This window comes from Pezoporus wallicus, unplaced genomic scaffold, assembly GCF_028554395.1.
Source record: "Pezoporus wallicus isolate ANWC-B61680 ecotype Strahan unplaced genomic scaffold, APGP_CSIRO_Pwel_v1 contig_3573, whole genome shotgun sequence".
In the NCBI taxonomy this organism is placed as follows: domain Eukaryota; kingdom Metazoa; phylum Chordata; class Aves; order Psittaciformes; family Psittacidae; genus Pezoporus; species Pezoporus wallicus.
Window position 1 is genome coordinate 129557 of NW_026642425.1, and position 17691 is coordinate 147247.

Sequence of the window (17691 nt, forward strand, 5' to 3'; positions counted from 1 at the left end):
TGACAGTCAGCTCTGTAGACACTCTAACACACTCATGCAACAGTGTGGCTGCAACCATCTTCTGAATTTGACCTAATCTCTCTTCTCAGTAGCATAAAGTGCTTTGGCTTTCCTACATCTCTTCAGATGCTGTAATGTTCCCCTCTGAGCCACAGGGAAAGCCCTGCTTGCAACTGGTCCTTCTTCACAAGCGGTTCTCTGGATGCCTAGAAGGCACTTGCTTCAGCTATTGATGCATTCACTGGTTCTCTCTCTACCTTTATGTGCCTCTCTGCCCCTGCCCCACATATTTTACTCCTTTGCAGAAAGGACAGCCTTTCCTTTCTATAAGTCTGCTGTGCTTCACAAAACAGAATTTCCAGATAAAGTCTCTTAACCCACAGGACAAGGAGGAAAACCTTTAAGAATAAACATAAATGGTTAAAAAAACCCAGACAGAATGCTAAAAAAAAAAAACAAACCACCTTGTCATTTTAGTAAACCAGAATGTTCGAGTCAAACAATAAGCTTCTTAGAAGATATGGATATTTCCTATAACAGTGCAAAACACAAGGCAGCAGCCTTCTTTCTCATAGTGTTCCTAGGATGCACAGGCACTTGCATGTGTACCGAGTGGGACATGATTACCTAGCTTTTTGCACAGAACCATCATGCATGTGCAGCTGGCACCTCCTGCTTGCTTCAGAAATGTCATTGTCATACAAAAGCTCTGACCTGAGTCCTTCTCCTACCTGTCCTTTTGTAACTTTTTGAGCCAAGCCCTTGAGCACAACACTAAGCAGCTTGAGTGGGCTGTCACCTTAATACACAAAGATCCTTAAACTCTGTCAGAGGAGAATAAACTTGCCAGGTATTTGCACAGCTAACTGACCCATCCAGACAGCCACTGCTTTGTGTCTCAAAGGAAACAGAAGGAAAACAGGCCGAGAGAGCTGTGCTTGTTCAATCTAGAGAATGCTCCAGGGAGACCTTTTAACAGGTCTCTTTTTCAATACCTGAAGGGGGCCTACAAGAAAACCAGGAAGGGACTTTTCATAAGGGCATATAGTGACAGGACAAGGGGGAATGACTTTAAACTGACAGAGGGGAGATTTAGAAAAGATCTCAGGAAGAAGTTCTTCCCTGTGAGGGTGGAACCATGGGGAACCGGTGAAATGAACCCATGTATCTTATATGAAGGTGGCGAGGCACTGGCTCAGATTGCCCAGATGTGCTGTGGCTGCCTCACCCCTGGGGCACAGTGTTCAAGGCCAGGTTGAATGGGCTTGAAGCAACCTGGTCTAGTGGAAGGTGTCCCTGCCCATGGTAGGAGGTAGGAACTAGATGATATTGAAGGTCCCTTCCAACCCAAACTGTTCTATAACCCTATGAAACCTGGGAGGGTGATTCTGGATTCTCAGGAAAAACACAGCTTGAAAGACAGGGCCTTTGCAAACCCCAGAGTATGCAGCCACAAGTTTGTACAACAGATAGCACTGACAGGAAATGCACTGTTACCTGCATGGAGGATGTCAGGCACCTCTGTCATAGCAGCAAGAATACTGCTTCTGCACCAGTATCCTTTCTCACAGCCTCCCTCTCATCCACAAGAGATCCACAGCAGGTTCATGTATTACACCCCTGCTGCAAACAAGGACAACATAAACTGATCGCACATAACTCAGTTATTTTCCACTCCAAAGGGGAGAGTAAAGTTGGTGGCAGAGCGCCGTATGAGGAGAGGAGTCAGTGAAAAATGTGTGCGGACTGAACAAGCAGGCAGAAGGCACTGAAAGGAAGCGTATTCAGCCGTTTATCCCAGATTTGACAAGATTTGACCAGCAAGGGAAAATAAACAAAGAAACAAACAAATAAACAAACCATTCTATTTTCCAGGAGAATTCTTATATTTTTCTGTGTCATTACATGAGAAGTATTACTTCAAACTGAAATTTTCTGATGGGCAAAAATCTGACTGATGTTTTTGAAGCTACATCATTGTTTTAAAGTCTTCACTAACATCAAAATGTAGCAGCAGGAACAGTGGTCAGAATTAGCAGGTCTCCTCCACTCAGAACTGCATGAACAGAAATTGCTGCAATTACGCTGTCACTGAACAGTTCTGGATGTTGTACATCCGTATCTTCACTCAGTTGGACTTTTGGAAGCGTCTTTCTAAGTATTTGTTGTAATGGATGCCAGTCAGTAGTGAGCAATCTCAAGAAAGGCAGTAATAAAAATTCAGGGCAGTATATAACATGCCCTGTCCTTCCCCAGTACCCAAAGCACAGTACAGTAACAGGAGCTGACAAAGAGCATTCAGTGCTCTTCTGTGTGAACTGAGATATGCAGCTTATGATTCACTTTCTCCCTCCCCATGCAGCAAGCCTTCAACGTATGGACCACTATGTATGTAGGAAGCAACCCTGCAAGGCTAAGAAAAGTATAATCATGGAATCATAGAATAGTTAGGGTTGGAAAGGACCTTAAGATCATCTAGTTCCAACCCCCCTGCCATGGGCAGGGACACCTCACGCTAAACCATGCCACCCAAGGCTCTGTCCAACCTTGAACACTGCCAGGGGTGGAGCATTCACAACTTATTCCAGTGCCTAACCACCCTTAAAGAACTTCCTTATATCAAATCTAAACTTCCCCTGTTCAAGTTTTAATCCATTACCCCCTGTCATATTGCGATAGTCCCTAATGAAGCACCCTTCTAGGACCCCTTCAAATGCTACTCTTCTCCAGGCTGAACAGCCCCAACTTCCTCAGCCTATCTCCATACAGGAGGTGCTCCAGCCCCCTGACCATCCTCATGGCCCTCCTCTGGACTTGTTCCAACAGTTCCATGTCCTTTTTATGTAGAGGACACCAGAACTGCAAACAATACTCCAAGTGAGGTCTCACAAGAGCAGAGTAAAGGGGCAGGATCACCTCCCTCAACCTGCTAGTCACAATCCTTTTCATGCAGCCCAGGATGCAGTTGGCTTTCTGGGCTGTGAGCGCACACTGAAGCCGCCTCATATCAAAGTTTCTCATCGACCAACACCCCCAAGTCCTTCTCCTCAGGGCTGCTCTGAATCTCTTCTCTGCCCAACCTGTAGCCATGCCTGGGATTGCTCCGACCCAGGTGTAGGACCTTGCACTTGGCATGGTTAAACCTCATGAGGTTGGCATCAGCCCACCTCACAAGCGTATTGAGGTCCCTCTGGATGGCATTCCTTCCCTCCAGCGGATCAACCGAACCACACAGCTTGGTGTCATCGGCAAACTTGCTGAGGGCGCACTCAATCCCACTGTCCATGTCAGCGACAAAGATGTTGAACAAGACTGGTCCCAACCCTGATCCCTGAGGGATGCCACTCGTTACTGGTCTCCAGCTGGACATTGAGCCATTGACCACAACTCTTTGCGTGCGGCCATCCAGCCAGTTCTTTATCCACCGAGTGGTCCATCCATCAAATTGATGTCGCTCCAATTTAGAGACAATGATTTTATGTGGGACAGTGTCGAATGCTTTGCACAATTCCAGGTAGATGACGTCAACTGCTCTACCCCTGTCCATCAGTTCCGTAGCCCCATTTTCAGGAAGAGGAAAATGGATGACCCAGGGAATTACAGACCAGTCAGTCTCACCTCTGTGCCTGGCAAAATCTTGGAGCAGATTCTCCTGGAAGGCATGCTAAGGCACATGAAAATCAACAAGGTGCTTGGTGACAGCCAGCATGGCTTCACTGAGGGGAAATCCTGCCTGACCAATTTGGTGGCCTTCTATGATGGGGCTACAGAACTGATGGACAGGGGTAGAGCAGTTGATGTCATCTACCTGGACTTGTGCAAAGCGTTCGACACTGTCCCACACGACATCCTTGTCTCTAAATTGGAGCGACATCAATTTGATGGATGGACCACTCGGTGGATAAAGAGCTGGCTGGATGGCCGCATGCAAAGAGTTGTGGTCAATGGCTCAATGTCCGGCTGGAGACCAGTAACGAGTGGCGTCCCTCAGGGATCAGGGTTGGGACCAGTCTTGTTCAACATCTTTGTCGCTGACATGGACAGTGGGATTGAGTGCGCCCTCAGCAAGTTTGCCGATGACACCAAGCTGTGTGGTTCGGTTGATCCGCTGGAGGGAAGGAATGCCATCCAGAGGGACCTCAATACGCTTGTGAGGTGGGCTGATGCCAGCCTCATGAAGTTTAACCATGCCAAGTGCAAGGTCCTACACCTGGGTCGGAGCAATCCCAGGCACGGCTACAGGTTGGGCAGAGAAGAGATTCAGAGCAGCCCTGAGGAGAAGGACTTGGGGGTGTTGGTTGATGAGAAAATGAACATGAGCCGGCATGTGCGCTCGCAGCCCAGAAAGCCAACTGTATCCTGAGCTGCATCAAAAGGAGCGTAACCAGCAGGTCAAAGGAGGTGATCCTGCCCCTCTACTCTGCTCTTGTGAGACCTCACCTAGAGTATTGTGTGCAGTTCTGGTGTCCTCAACATAAAAAGGACATGGAACTGTTGGAACAAGTCCAGAGAAGGGCCACAAGGATGATCAGGGGACTGGAGCGCATCCCGTATGAAGACAGGCTGAGGAAGTTGGGGCTGTTCAGCCTGGAGAAGAGAAGGCTGCGTGGAGACCTCATAGCAGCCTTCCAGTATCCGAAGGGGGCCTATAGGGATGCTGGAGAGGGACTCTTCATTAGGGATTGTAGTGACAGGACAAGGAGTAACGGGTTAAAACTTAAACAGGGGAAGTTTAGATTGGATATAAGGAGGAAATTGTTTCTGTTAGGGTGGTGAGGCACTGGAACAGGTTGCCCAGGGAGGTTGTGATGCTCCATCCCTGGCAGTGTTCAAGGCCAGGTTGGACGAGGCCTTGGGTGATATGATCCAGTGTAAGGTGTCCCTGCTCACAGCAGGGGGGTTGGAACTAGATAATCTTAAGGTCCTTTCCAACCCTAACAATTCTATGATTCTATTCTATGATTCTATGAATATCACCCAACAGTCTTGGGTCACCCTGCCCTCTAGGGCTGTTTCCCATGGAACCTTCCGAAACAGGTTCCTGAAAAGGCCAAAGTCTGCTCTTTTGAAGTCCAGGGCAGTGAGCTTGCTGCACGCTCTTCTCACTGTCCAGAGGATCTCAAATTCGACTATCTCATGATCGCTGCAACCAAGGCTGCCCTGGAGCGTTACATTTCCAACCAGTCCTACCCTGTTGGTGAGCACGAGGTCAAGCGTGGCACCTCTCCTTGTTGGCTCCTCTATTACTTGCAGAAGGAAGTTGTCTTCTACACAATCAAGGAACCTCCTGGATTGCTTGTGCTGGGCTCTACCATCCCTCCGACAGATATCAGAGTGGTTGTAAGTTCCACATGAGAACAAGGGCCTGCGAGCATGAGGCTGTTCCTATCTGTCTATAGAGTGCTTTATCCACCAAGTCCTCTTGATCAGGCAGTCTGTAACAGACCCCCACAGTAATTTCTCCCATCACTGTTCTCCCTTTAACCCTGACCCACAAACTCTCTGTTGACTGCTCACCTGTCCCCAGACAGAGTTCCATACTCTCCAGCCTATCCCTAACATAAATAGCAGCTCCCCCTCCCCGCCTGCTGGGCCTGTCTTTCCCAAAAAGCCTGTAGCCTTCCATTCCAATAGTCCAGTCCTAGGTGCCATCCCACCATGTTTCTGTGACGCCTATTGTATCATACCCTTGTAGACCTGCACACATCTCTAATTCCTCTTGTTTGTTCCCCATGCTACGGGCATTTGTATAGAGGCATCTGAGCCGAGCTCCAGATGAAGCCGGCTCATTGGCTGGAGCGGCTGGGATATATCTGCATTGCTCCAAGCATTTATTATAGGTTCTGGCAACTGACTGGGTGTGTTGGGATGGAATGATGCCCCCCTCTCCCAGTACATCTCTTTTAAAGCCTCCTTGACCAGTCTGGCAAGCCTCCTACCAAAACCGCTCTTCCCCTTCGTCAGACCAGCTCCACCAGCCCCCAGCAGACCTGGCCTACTAACTTGGGTCCTGTGTTCAAGACACCCAAAAAATAATAATGGTTTATGGGAATACAACTCTTGCTCTTCTGTTGCAATTTCTTTCCCCATCGGTATCTTACAAGAGTACAATTTGCTGAGACAGCACCAGGCCAAATTGAGACTTCCTAGGAGTAACCAGCAGAGAGAACAAGGATGACCTAGGTCAAATAACTTCTGGCTCTCTTCAGGATATTCAGCATGGTTCCTTTTCTTATACAGCTTTTTGATTCTGACAGAGACATCAGGCAGGTCACCTGAGAGCAAGCAGAACAACAGGCAGCATGGGAGGAAGCAGATGGAAGGAGATGATCGTCAGGTCTGACTTCATCTGTCTATGCTGAGCTCTCAAGGCTGGAACACTATGAGAGAGATGATCTGTCTTCTGCCTTCTCCCAAAGACATTGTCAGAGGTGGCCAAGACAGCTGAGGAAAATATCTTTCTTCTGCTTTGAAGAGCATCCCATGCAAAGCTCCAAAAGCTTCCTGTGGACATTAGTGACTCGCTAGATTTGGCCGGGAAGGGCAGGACACTCAGCTGCAGCAACATGGAGAGTGCACATACAGGATCTTTCTCCAACACTGCCATCTTTACATCAGCACTAACAACTCATTACAGCCCAGCCACCCTCATACCAATGTTCCCAAAGCCTCAGCAATAAAGTTATACTTATGGCTGGAAGTTTCAGATCTGTTTTGATTTTTACCATGACAGTGAAGTATCTCACCTTTACAGTGGCAACAAAACCACCCTTGACCATCCTTGGTATGTGACCCTAAGTGTGTCCTCATGAAGCAAATTGACAGGAATTTAAGGTTTTTGTTTGTTTTAAATTTCCTGGAGTTTGGGGGCTGATTTGTTCTAAATACTGGGAATCAGCAGCTATGACACAAATATTACTATGAGTATATATGTTATTTATAGCAGATATGGAACAGCTGCATTTTTTTCTTTACAAAATACACTTTTTTGCCTCAAAAGTAGATGATCAGCATTTGCCTTACTACTATTGCTGATGTCTTACCATTCCAGCTGATGGTACTAGTGGAAGATGAAGCCAGACTTCGCAGCAGATACCCAGTTACTGTAACTTGCTCTCTGTGGGGTTTAAGGAGCATGTATCAGGAACCTGTACAGCAATGCAAAGATTAATGTAGTACTCCCTGCACCATATGCACCTCACATTTACAGGTGATTCTATATAAAAGGTATAAAGATGTGGATTTTGAAGGTCAGTCAGTTGGTAATGTGGATGACGATGCATCTAGACCTGCTGGTCAAACTAAAAGGCAAGAAGAAAATGCAGAGGCAGTGGAGTGGAAACAGGGACAGGTATCCTGGGAAGAAAATAGGGATGTAGCCCAGTTGCTTAAGGATGAGGTCAGGAAGGCCAAGGTGCAGATAGAGCTGAACTTGGCAAGGGACACAAATAATAATAAGGACTTCTACAGGTATGCCAGCCAGAAAAGGAAGCTCAAAGAAAGTGTATGTCCCCAACGAACACAACTGGCAAAATGGCAAAAAACATACAAGGAAAAGACTAAGGAACTTAACAGCTTTTTTTGCCTCAGTCTTCCATGGCAATTTCTCTTCCTACATCTCTCCAGTGGATGGACCTAAAGGCAGGGACTGGGGGCACACTGTAAGAGAAGATAAGGTTTGAGACCACCTGAGGAACCTGAACTTACTTAAAGTCTATGGGGCCTGATGAGATGCATTCCAGAGTCCTGAGGCAACCGGTTGATGTAGCTGCCAAGCCACCACACCAAACATCATATGTTTGAAAAGTCATGGCGGTTCAGGTCAAGTCTAGAGACTGGAAAAAGGGAAGCATTGAACTCATTTTTAAAAAGGGTAGAAAGGAGGACCCTGGAAACTACCAACCTGTCAGCCTCACCTCTGTGACTGAAAAGATCATGGCACAGATCCTCCTAGAAGCCATGCTAAGGCACATGGAGGAAAGGGAAGTGATTCAAGACAGCCAGCCTGGCCTTCCCCTGAGCAAATCTGTGATGTTTACCTGGCTTTTGTAGAGACAAGTTGCATTCACACAGAGCTTGCCCAGAACAAAGGGCAGCCCAAATTGTCCATACGCATTTCTGCCAGTGGTTCAGGTTGGAAGTGACCTTCAACATCATGTAGTTCCAAACTCCTGCCACAGTGACACCTTCCACTAGGTCAGGTTGCCCCAAGCCCTGTCCAACCTGCCCTTGAACACTGTCAGCGATGGGGCAGTCACAGCTTCTCTGGGTAACCTGTGCCAGTGCCTTACCACCCTCATATGAGAGACATGGGTCCACCTGGGGCTTATTCTGCTGCCCAAGGAGCAGGGTCCAGAGCAGGATCCTCCCCACAAGGGGGCCACAAGCATTCTTGTGTGTTATGATGTCAGTCCCATTACAGCAGCACTGCTTCTCATGACCCTCATGACACTACTCAATTTTGCCATATGTCACTTAATAGGATTGAGATCTGTTCAGCAGAGTTTATCCACCACACTCTTAAGTCAGATGCTTGTCTGATCACCTCTGGGGCCCTAGTTATACCTGCTTTAGTAGCACATGATGGCTTGCTCTCTTAACAAGGACTTCACATCTGAGTGGTTGTCCCTCTGTCCACATGACAGTTCTGAGCTCTTCAGTCCAGCCTCCCCATATTAGGGAAGCTGCGCTGGGACCCAGAAAATGAGCAGCTTTGACTTGGTTAAAAGGGTAAGGAGCCCTACAGCACCAGCCAGTGGGTCAGCAAGCTTGTGACCTGGTGCTGTGTGGAAATAAAGGCTGTGTTCCCCCAGGCTGGTCAGGAGGCAGCACACTGACACAACCCTGCATGATCTTCTGTGCATTCTCTGGTTCATCTACTAGCATTGGCAGCCAGAAAGAGAACCTGTGCTGTGCCCAAAATACATGACCTTGTATGTGAAGTAAGACTAGGCAAATCCATCTCATCAATCCAATTACAATGCCTTCTCCAGGTGTTCATGCAAGCAGTCACCATTTCGGACTGCCATGCATTCAGTGAGCAGGTGAGCAGTTCTGGCTTGTCAGCTGACTTACTTAGGTTTTTTTATCCAGCCATCGGTGTGTCTTGGATTTTAGGCTTTTGTTTCTACAGAATGAAAGTATTTTGCACTTGAGTGGTTCATCACAGTTCAAACAAAGTAGCAGCCACCACCATGCCCACTCATCAGCCCACCCTCAGAGCCAGAGCAGCTTCTGACCAAGGTAAAGTGAACAGGACAGCCTGAGAGAGTGTCATTTCTGATGCTTTCTGCAGCTCCTTAAAAAGTCACAGTCTTCGACTGGACCGTTCCCACGATACACCATATCCTCCAGTCTTTGAGGAGGAAAGTGGCACATCATGTAATAAGAAAGCCATGAAGCTTTTCAGGAGGTGCAATCCGTATCAGAAACATCATGTGCCCAAGCTGCAGTTCCCACAAGTGCTGCCAAGTCATAACATTATTTCCTTCTCATACAAAATGGAAAAACCTTTGATGCTCAGCACTTCTTCGTAATATCAGGAAAAAAATTATTAGCATTACCACCCATCCACCCAGCCCACCATCAAAATACAAATTAAAAGCACTATTGTTTTTTAAGGTTATTGGAAGCACAGGTTTTCACTTACAAAGAAATGCTGCCCTAAATCAAAAAGACAGCAGGAGAATTTTGAGCACTTGGCAGCCCATGGAAGACAGAAGAGGTTCTGCTTCAGTCTGTGGTGCTGCTGAGCCCTGCCTGTTGCAATTGTGGCACACAGAAGACTCTTCCCAGGAACAGCAGGGACAACTCAAGAGACACAGCCTATGCTGCTTGTATTTGCACACACTAACCACCTGAGTCCTCCAACCATCCTCTTTCCCACGGCACTGTCAGGTTTTACACAGATATGCCCTGGGTATGAAAGACCATGGCACAGGTGCATGTCATCTGGGACAAAGTTTCTCACAAGTCCCAGTGCACTCTTCAGATGTTCTTCATGGGAGACCCTGCTGTGCAGCAGACACACCCTTGGACCTGCACGGTCTGGGATCTAGGTGCCCATGGAGCAGAGGAATAGCAGAAGACCCCATGCAACCTGTGGATACATAGTTTACTAGCAGGGTCACAGATTCAGCACTTCTGGGACCTGATGCCAGCACTGCTGGCAAGGTAGCTCCACACCCAGCCCTGGAGCAGGGCCTTGCTGCAGCAGAGTAACAGAGGAAGAGGCCAGTGGCCACTGGCCAGCTAAAGGATGACCCTGAAGCTCCAAATGAGCTACACCCTCCACAGCAATCACCTACCATAGCCATCTTCCAAGAGGCCCAGAGGAATCCATAATGTGGCATCTTTAAGCAGAAGCTAAGTAACACCTGGCCAGCCCCAGGAAGCCAGGAGCATATACTGTAGTTTGCCCCAGAACAGACACAACCGTCAGAGGAGAAGGATGACCAGCACTGCCAGGTCACACCTATTAGAGTCATAGAATGGTTAGGTTTGGAAAAGACCTTAAAGCTCATCCAGTTCCAACTCCCTGCCACAGGCCTTCCACTAGACCAGCTTGCTCAAAAGCCCATCCAACCTGGCCTTGAACACTGCCAGGGATGGGGCAGTCACAGCTTCTCTGGGCAACCTATGCCAGGGCCTCACCACCCTCACAGGGAAGAACTTCTGCCTAATGTTTCATCTAAATTACCCCTCTGTCAGTTCAAAGCCAGATATCCGTCAAGACAATCCCTTTGCCTCTTTTAGTGTGATCAGACATACTACTGGTGGCCAGAAGTCAATAGCAAACACAAGCACAAGTTATCCATTCACTGCTGCTCCCCCCAGTTAATCTGCAGTGCAGTGGCAGCTGTCAGCTTTCTTTCTGAAGTTATTTGCAAGTCTGGCCTGTATCATTACACCTCATTGTGCTCTGATTTCCTGCTGACATAAGAGGTTCCACATCTGAATTAGTTTTAAAATATGAGGTTCTGGATGTAGCATGCAAAGACTTCAGGCACCAAATAAAAATTGTCTCAGCAAAGGGCCTACATCCTTGCCTGGATCACATATTTAGAGGGGAAGGAGAGAAGTAAAAATAGCTATGTGTGCAGTCCATTACACGCAAACTGAAGAAAATGCTAAACAGAATGTTCAAGGTAGAAAGGAGAAAAAGCAATACTTTCCCCTGAATAGCTTTCACCTCTAAAAATAGACTTGTGTGGAAGCGTGTGAAGACTTTTACTCCTTCAGCTATATCTCTCTGGACAAGGACTGCCATGACAGAAAGAATGCCTCAGTCCCTATATGCACAATATCATGGAATCAAGCAGCTCAACCTGTTGGTAACACATTTATGGCACCTCTGATTTGAACAACAGGGTGGGGGAAATCAAACCAAGCAACACAAAACACAACATCCAAGCAGATTCTGTGGAGAACTCCACATAGCCATGCACCATGTTTCGGTGCAGCCCTTGAACCAGCAAACCAGCCTCTAAAGTTCGGCACTTTGGAGTATTCACAGTGTCCTCCTGTGATTGTTTGTATTGAAGAAAAGTCACCTCAGAATATAAAAGTTCAAGGTGGGCAACACAACATGTTCCTTCACATCCGTTGGTATGGATAATCTTTACATGCGCCTTGTGTTTCACCAAGCACGAAGACCATATATTAGGAAACAACTTCTCCATAGCCTTTTGGCAAATGCCAAGAAAGTAAGAGTAAATAAAGGGAAAATAAATGTATTTCAAAAATAGCGATTTGCGAATTTCATGCTGTGTACAGAGCCATTTCAAAAAAAGCCTAAGAGGTTTTCTTCAGCTTTAAAAACACCAGGCTCTTTGCAAGCATTAGAGCTGAGATAACTAAATAGCATTAAAAACACTGCTCCATTTGCTAGCAGATTGCTCAGCAAGAATTTACAGGGCAATTTACAAAAACTTAAGAGCAGCAACACCCAGTATAAATTAGATATCACTAAACTTGAAAATGTGTGCCATATGCCTGCTAGAGAAGCAAAGGAGTCTCCACCACAGCTAACTCTATGCTTGGCTGCAAGCCCAGCTGCATCCAAAGTATGCCATTTCTGGTGCCAAGCCATTCTTTCCCATAGCAGTTGCAGTTGGTACAGGACATGACTGAGAAGCTTTGTCAGTCAATAGGAGAAGAACTACACCTGCCATTTGCTGGGAAGCTCCAGAAGTTTCTTTTAAGCCCCCTGTCCACCCAGAGCCCTCCTACCCCTCTACACTTTCTGAAAAAGACCTGTCTCCACATCACCGTCTTTATTACTGCTTTAATATCATGGTAAATGATGCTTTTTTGAGTTGTGCTGAGTCCTTGCAGTCACTCCAGTGCACCCTTGCTTTTGGCATTCCCACACAGTATAGTCCCAGAGCTTATTCATCAGTCTTGCCAGAGCTGCACGGGCTGATTCACAAATGGGGGTATGGAGCGAGGATTAGGTGCCTCTGTCATTGATACTAGCCAGCATTTATATAAGGAGAATAAAATGCTTCCTGCAGACTTCCAGATTTATTTTTCTTTTCCCATCTTAGATTTTTATCAAGTTGTATGATAGCCCTCTGAACATTTCTCTCTCTCTGCCCTGCTACAGAGAACCCCATATGGGAGTGGGAACAGCACTACAGAAAGATATAAAGTGGAGAAAATGGTTCACTGATGGCTCCCTATCTATCACAACAATCATTTCAACCTCTAATTCTGCAGATTCTTCTTGGCCACCAGGACCCTTCCCCAGGACAAGACTTCAATGACTAATGGGCTTCCTAACATTTCTTGTCTTACAGCCCCTTTAGACCATTCAGCCTTATCTCCTGCATCTCACTGGCATGTTAAATCTCAGCCAAATCTGCCAGGAAGGAGAAACTTCAGATAGATTCCCACTAATGGGGTAAACCCCTCCTCAACAGAGTGTTGCAGCAAAGACGCATGATGCTCAAGAGGTAGAGATCAGCATGTACAGCCAGAACAGGTTACCCAGGTGGAAGCTGGCAGGCACATTTTCAGTGGTTAGACAGCTATCATAAGGATGTACAAATAAAGCGAATCCAAACATTTTGGATTACACCAATCTGTAACACCTAGCAGGCAAACACCTACTGTCGCCGTGACTTTATGTAGCTGTCCTTTAGAGAGTTCTCACCTCTGTGCTCCAGCTGCCCCACAGAGATCCTGTCTTTGCCCACTGAGACTACTGCTCTTGGCAAGGAAGAAGCTCATCATAGTGTGCTGCACCTAATGCTTGCATATGAAAGCCACTCTGACTTCTGCTCCCTTAAGCACAGTTGAAATGTCTCACAATATTTTCCTATTGTGGTTAAAAATCTAAATCACTGACTGAATTCCACAAAGGAGAAGTGCTATTTGGGTTGGGGTTTTTATTTATTTTTCTTTTTACTGTTTGCTGATTTTGCATTTGAGGGATGGTGGTGATGTATGTATAGCTTCCTCCCATGAAAAAGAAAATTATCTCACAGTGTTTGGTGCAAGATCAAGCCAGAAGACACTTAGCAAGTCACCTAAATGAAAACAGAGGCACACAAAATTCAAGCTCACGAATGTTTCACTAACACAGACATAGCTAAAGCAGCTACCACCCAGCAAGGCAGGTATTTCTGGATGAAACATAACAGCAGGACAGTAGACCAAACCTCAAAGCCACAAGCTTTCTGTTGTACCCCGGGCTAGATTGTCACAATGTCTCCCATCTCAACCTGGCCACCACCAGCTAAGCCAGTGCAGCAACACTCACTTTTCTGCTGACAGACAGTTTTGGGGCAGACATCCCTGCAACTGGCTGTAAATTCCAGCAGCAAAACAATTTTTTCATGTGGCTCTTGAGAAACCGCCGATGCGGAACCCAGACCAGCAGTACTACTTATTGCAAAGCCTTTTTCAGCTTTTGACCACCTCAGCTGACACACGCGGCTCCGCACCGCTGGCAGCGCGACCCAGCGGATCCCAGCCTGCCCCGCCAGCGGGGACAGAGCCCGGGCCGGCCAGCCCGCTCTTGCAGCGGGAGAAGCTCAACGGCCGCACCGCATTCTCCCGTGCCTCCCGGCCCGCTCCTCGGGGGGGGGCTCTAGCGGGACGGACCCACCCACCGGAGCCCCGAGGGGCAGCCTCGAGGCGGGGCCCCTACGAGGGCCCCGAAGCCGCCGCGTATGTCGGCGCGTGTCTGGGGTGGTCCAGCAGCTCCGATGCTCCCGAGACAGGAGACGACCCACATCCCACCCCACCGTGGAGAAAAGCCCCCCTGTTACCTGCTGCCGGGAGCAAAGCGAGGATCCGGCTGTGGCGACGGGGCAGGTGCGGCCGGTGACCGGGAGGCGGGGCCGGAGCAGCGGGGACGGGTCCACCCCGCCGGATCCGCTCCCCCGCCCCGCCCTGCCAGCATAGACAAGTCCCCGAGGCCATGGCCCCACTCCAGCTGCTGGACCAGACCCTTCTGTGCATACCAGCACACTCACACAGACATACAAAGCTGCCTAGGACGGTCCCGGTCCCCTCAATGGTCGGTCCTTCTGGTGATCTCACCCCCAGAGACCTACACAGGCTGGTCACATCACTTCCTCACCATTTGTCAGGCTGGATCATCACCAGCACTTGCACACTTTCTTGCACACCCACACCACTCTAGGTGCTGCGCCACTGACACTGGGCCACTCTGACACAGCAGATAGAGAGTCTCTCATTCAGGAAAACTGCTAGAAGTGGAGTTGGTGGTGGCAGGACAGAGACTGACACAGAATGGCCAGAGCAGCACCCCGACCACAACTGTTTATATGCTGCTGTCCCTTTTTATCCCCTTATTCCTCTGTTTTCCAACATTTGTTCTCCCCAAACCATGTCAATGCCTGTGTTTCCCCACATTTGGTTCCTCCCCTGGGCACCCTCTAATAAGCCTTGTACAATCCTCGAATGCTCTTCCCCTGCATTCCATAGCATGTCCCATGCTGATGGTAGGGTCCTAAGGATGCTCAGACATCAGCTCCTTTTGATAGGTTCCATGCCTGGACTGTGGGCCTGAGCCTCCCCTGGGACAGCTCTGGGAAGGTCCTGGACAGGATTTCTCTTCCTCTGAGTTCCTAATTTGTGTTCTCAACTGCCTTGATGCCCCTGTGATCCTCTGGGCTTGTGGAAGTGGCCTTCTGTTGGGCTGATGACTCCTGTATGGGCATGGGAGTAGGTAGAGCAGGGTATTATTTGTCTTTCCACTGCCATTTGGCCTCTGTGCTCCTCCGTGGGTGTGTAGAGCACTTTTGTCACATAACACAGTGTGCAGCACTCTTGCTCTTGGTACTCTGTGCACAAAAGTGTCGTGAAGGACAAAGAAAGTGGGTACAAGGTGCTGGAAGATTGCCTGGCATTATGTGACTTTCATTAGGCACAAATGGGGACACAGGAACCCAAATCCACTGTGTCAGCTCTTAGTTTCCTTCTCTGACTCCAGCCTTTGCTGTAAAAATGCCCTGCTCTGTGCTTAAACTCTTCTGCAACTGTCCGCAGCTCTTTATTTAGCACAGTGCTCATCAGGAAACAAAGACTCACCTACTGAAAGTTATTGATTTTTTTTTCTGTTTTGTGCCTTTCTGGTTTTGCTCTTTCATATTCCCTAATTAGCCACAGTATTTCTGCACTTTTGGTCCCTCTGCCTTTACCTATGCTACTCTTTCTGCTCCTTATTCATGGAGCTTTTTTTCTCCCAAAGCAGCTCACCCACAGAACCCATGGTTATTTTTCTTTTCTGCTGATGTAAAAGCTTTTTTCTGTCACCTTTCATGATCAGCACTACTTTGCAGCTACTGAACTTAACAAAAATGAGGCTGGGGCATGAAATCTATAATCAATATAATATTAAACAGTGCCAGGAAAAGGTCTTGCATCAACTGCTGATTCATGGAGCTTTCCTGGACAATCTGCATTACATTTCCCTTTCTATCAGTGCCCTGGATGAAGTTTTCAAAGCGATCCACAGAGGAAGCAGGAGTTTGAAAAAAGAAATAAAATTAAGCCACAGTAATTTTACCTTAAAATCATAAAATCATAGCATGGTTTGGATTGTAAGTGACCTTTAAAGGTCATCTAGTCAAACCTGCAATCATCAGGTTGCTCAGAGCCCCATCCAACCTGACCTTGAATACTTCCAGGGATAGCGCAGTCACAACTTCTCTGAGCAACCTGTTCCAATGTCTCACCACTCTCATTGTAAAAAAATTATTCCTTATATCTAATCTAAATCTACCCTCTTTTAGTTTAAAACCATTACCCTTTGTCCTATCACTATAGGTGCTACTAAAAAGTCTGTCCCCATCTTTCTTATAGCCCCCCCTTTATGTTTTGAAAGGCTGCAAGTCTCCCTGGAGCCTTCTTTTTTCCAGGCTGAATAACCCTGACTCTCTCAGCCTTTCTTCACAGCAAAGGTTTTCCAGCCTTCACATTGTTTCCGTGGCCTCCTCTGGACCTGCTCCATGTCTTTCTTCTACTGAGAACTCCAGAGCTGGACACAGTACTCAAGGTGGTATTTCACCAGAGCAGTTTATATGGGCAGAATCCCCTCCTTTGACCTGCTGGCCACACTTCTTTTTATGCCACCCAAGACACCTTTTTAAAATATAACATGGCATATGTGACCAGTAAAAGACAAAGCAGCTCAAAAGTCAAAAGAGGTGAGAAAGATGTGTTGCACAGGTGCTGGTACTGGAGTCCATCCAGAGGAATGGCAGTTGTGAGGAGGGTGTGTGTCCTTTGAAGCTTTTATATGTGCACCAGCTCTTCCTGGTTGGATAGACCTGTCTGGCAAGCCAGGCTGTAGGTTGAACCAGGCCATCTCTCTGAACCTCTCATGCAGAATGCCTACCCCTGTGTGCTTAAAAAGGGCACATTCTGTCTATTTACAGCTCACCCTGACACTCTTGCTAGTAGCCGGCTTCTTAAATGTGGACAGCAAAATGGCAAAGAGACAGCACTGAGAAGCTCCAAAGCCTGCTGTGCAGGCACTCCTCACCAAGCTCTTTTTAAGGAAATATTTTCAGAACCCTTAGCAAGGAATGGACAAATGAACCCATGAAGCAGAAAAGCTCAAATACATGAGAGACAAACTATACAGTCCATAATTTGCCCTTCAAACTTCTGTTTTCCTTCTTACATCTTTGACAATTTGTTTCAATGACAGAGGGCTCAAAAAGGAAACCACAATTTTTGTATGTAATGGAAGGCAACGGAGAGAGTGTGATAAGAGAAATACTTCTGTTACTTATGTAACTGACCAGAAAATATTTCTCCTGAAGGTTCAACTCATTCAAACTGTGCACACATAATATTCTGCTACATGCTCTGATTCTACTTAAGAGTAGCAATTACTTCTTAAAAGTGATACAGACAAATGATACAAATTATTTCCACTTTTTGGTTCCCTTCAGCATAAAGATCAGTGCATCCAAACTTTTGAAGACATCAGAAATCATGTTCAGCCACCTGGTGCATGGGCAGAACATGCTGTGGCTATGTATCACAGTTTTTTGGGGGATCACATTTCCAGTTGTCCCTGTCCCAGGCCATAGGTAAGTGAATGGTGATTCTGAAATACTTTCCTTGAGGCAGGTTTTGGGGCTGGACAGGAAGAGCTGACACAGCGGCTGAATGTACCACTGCATGAAAATCTACACAGCCTCCTAC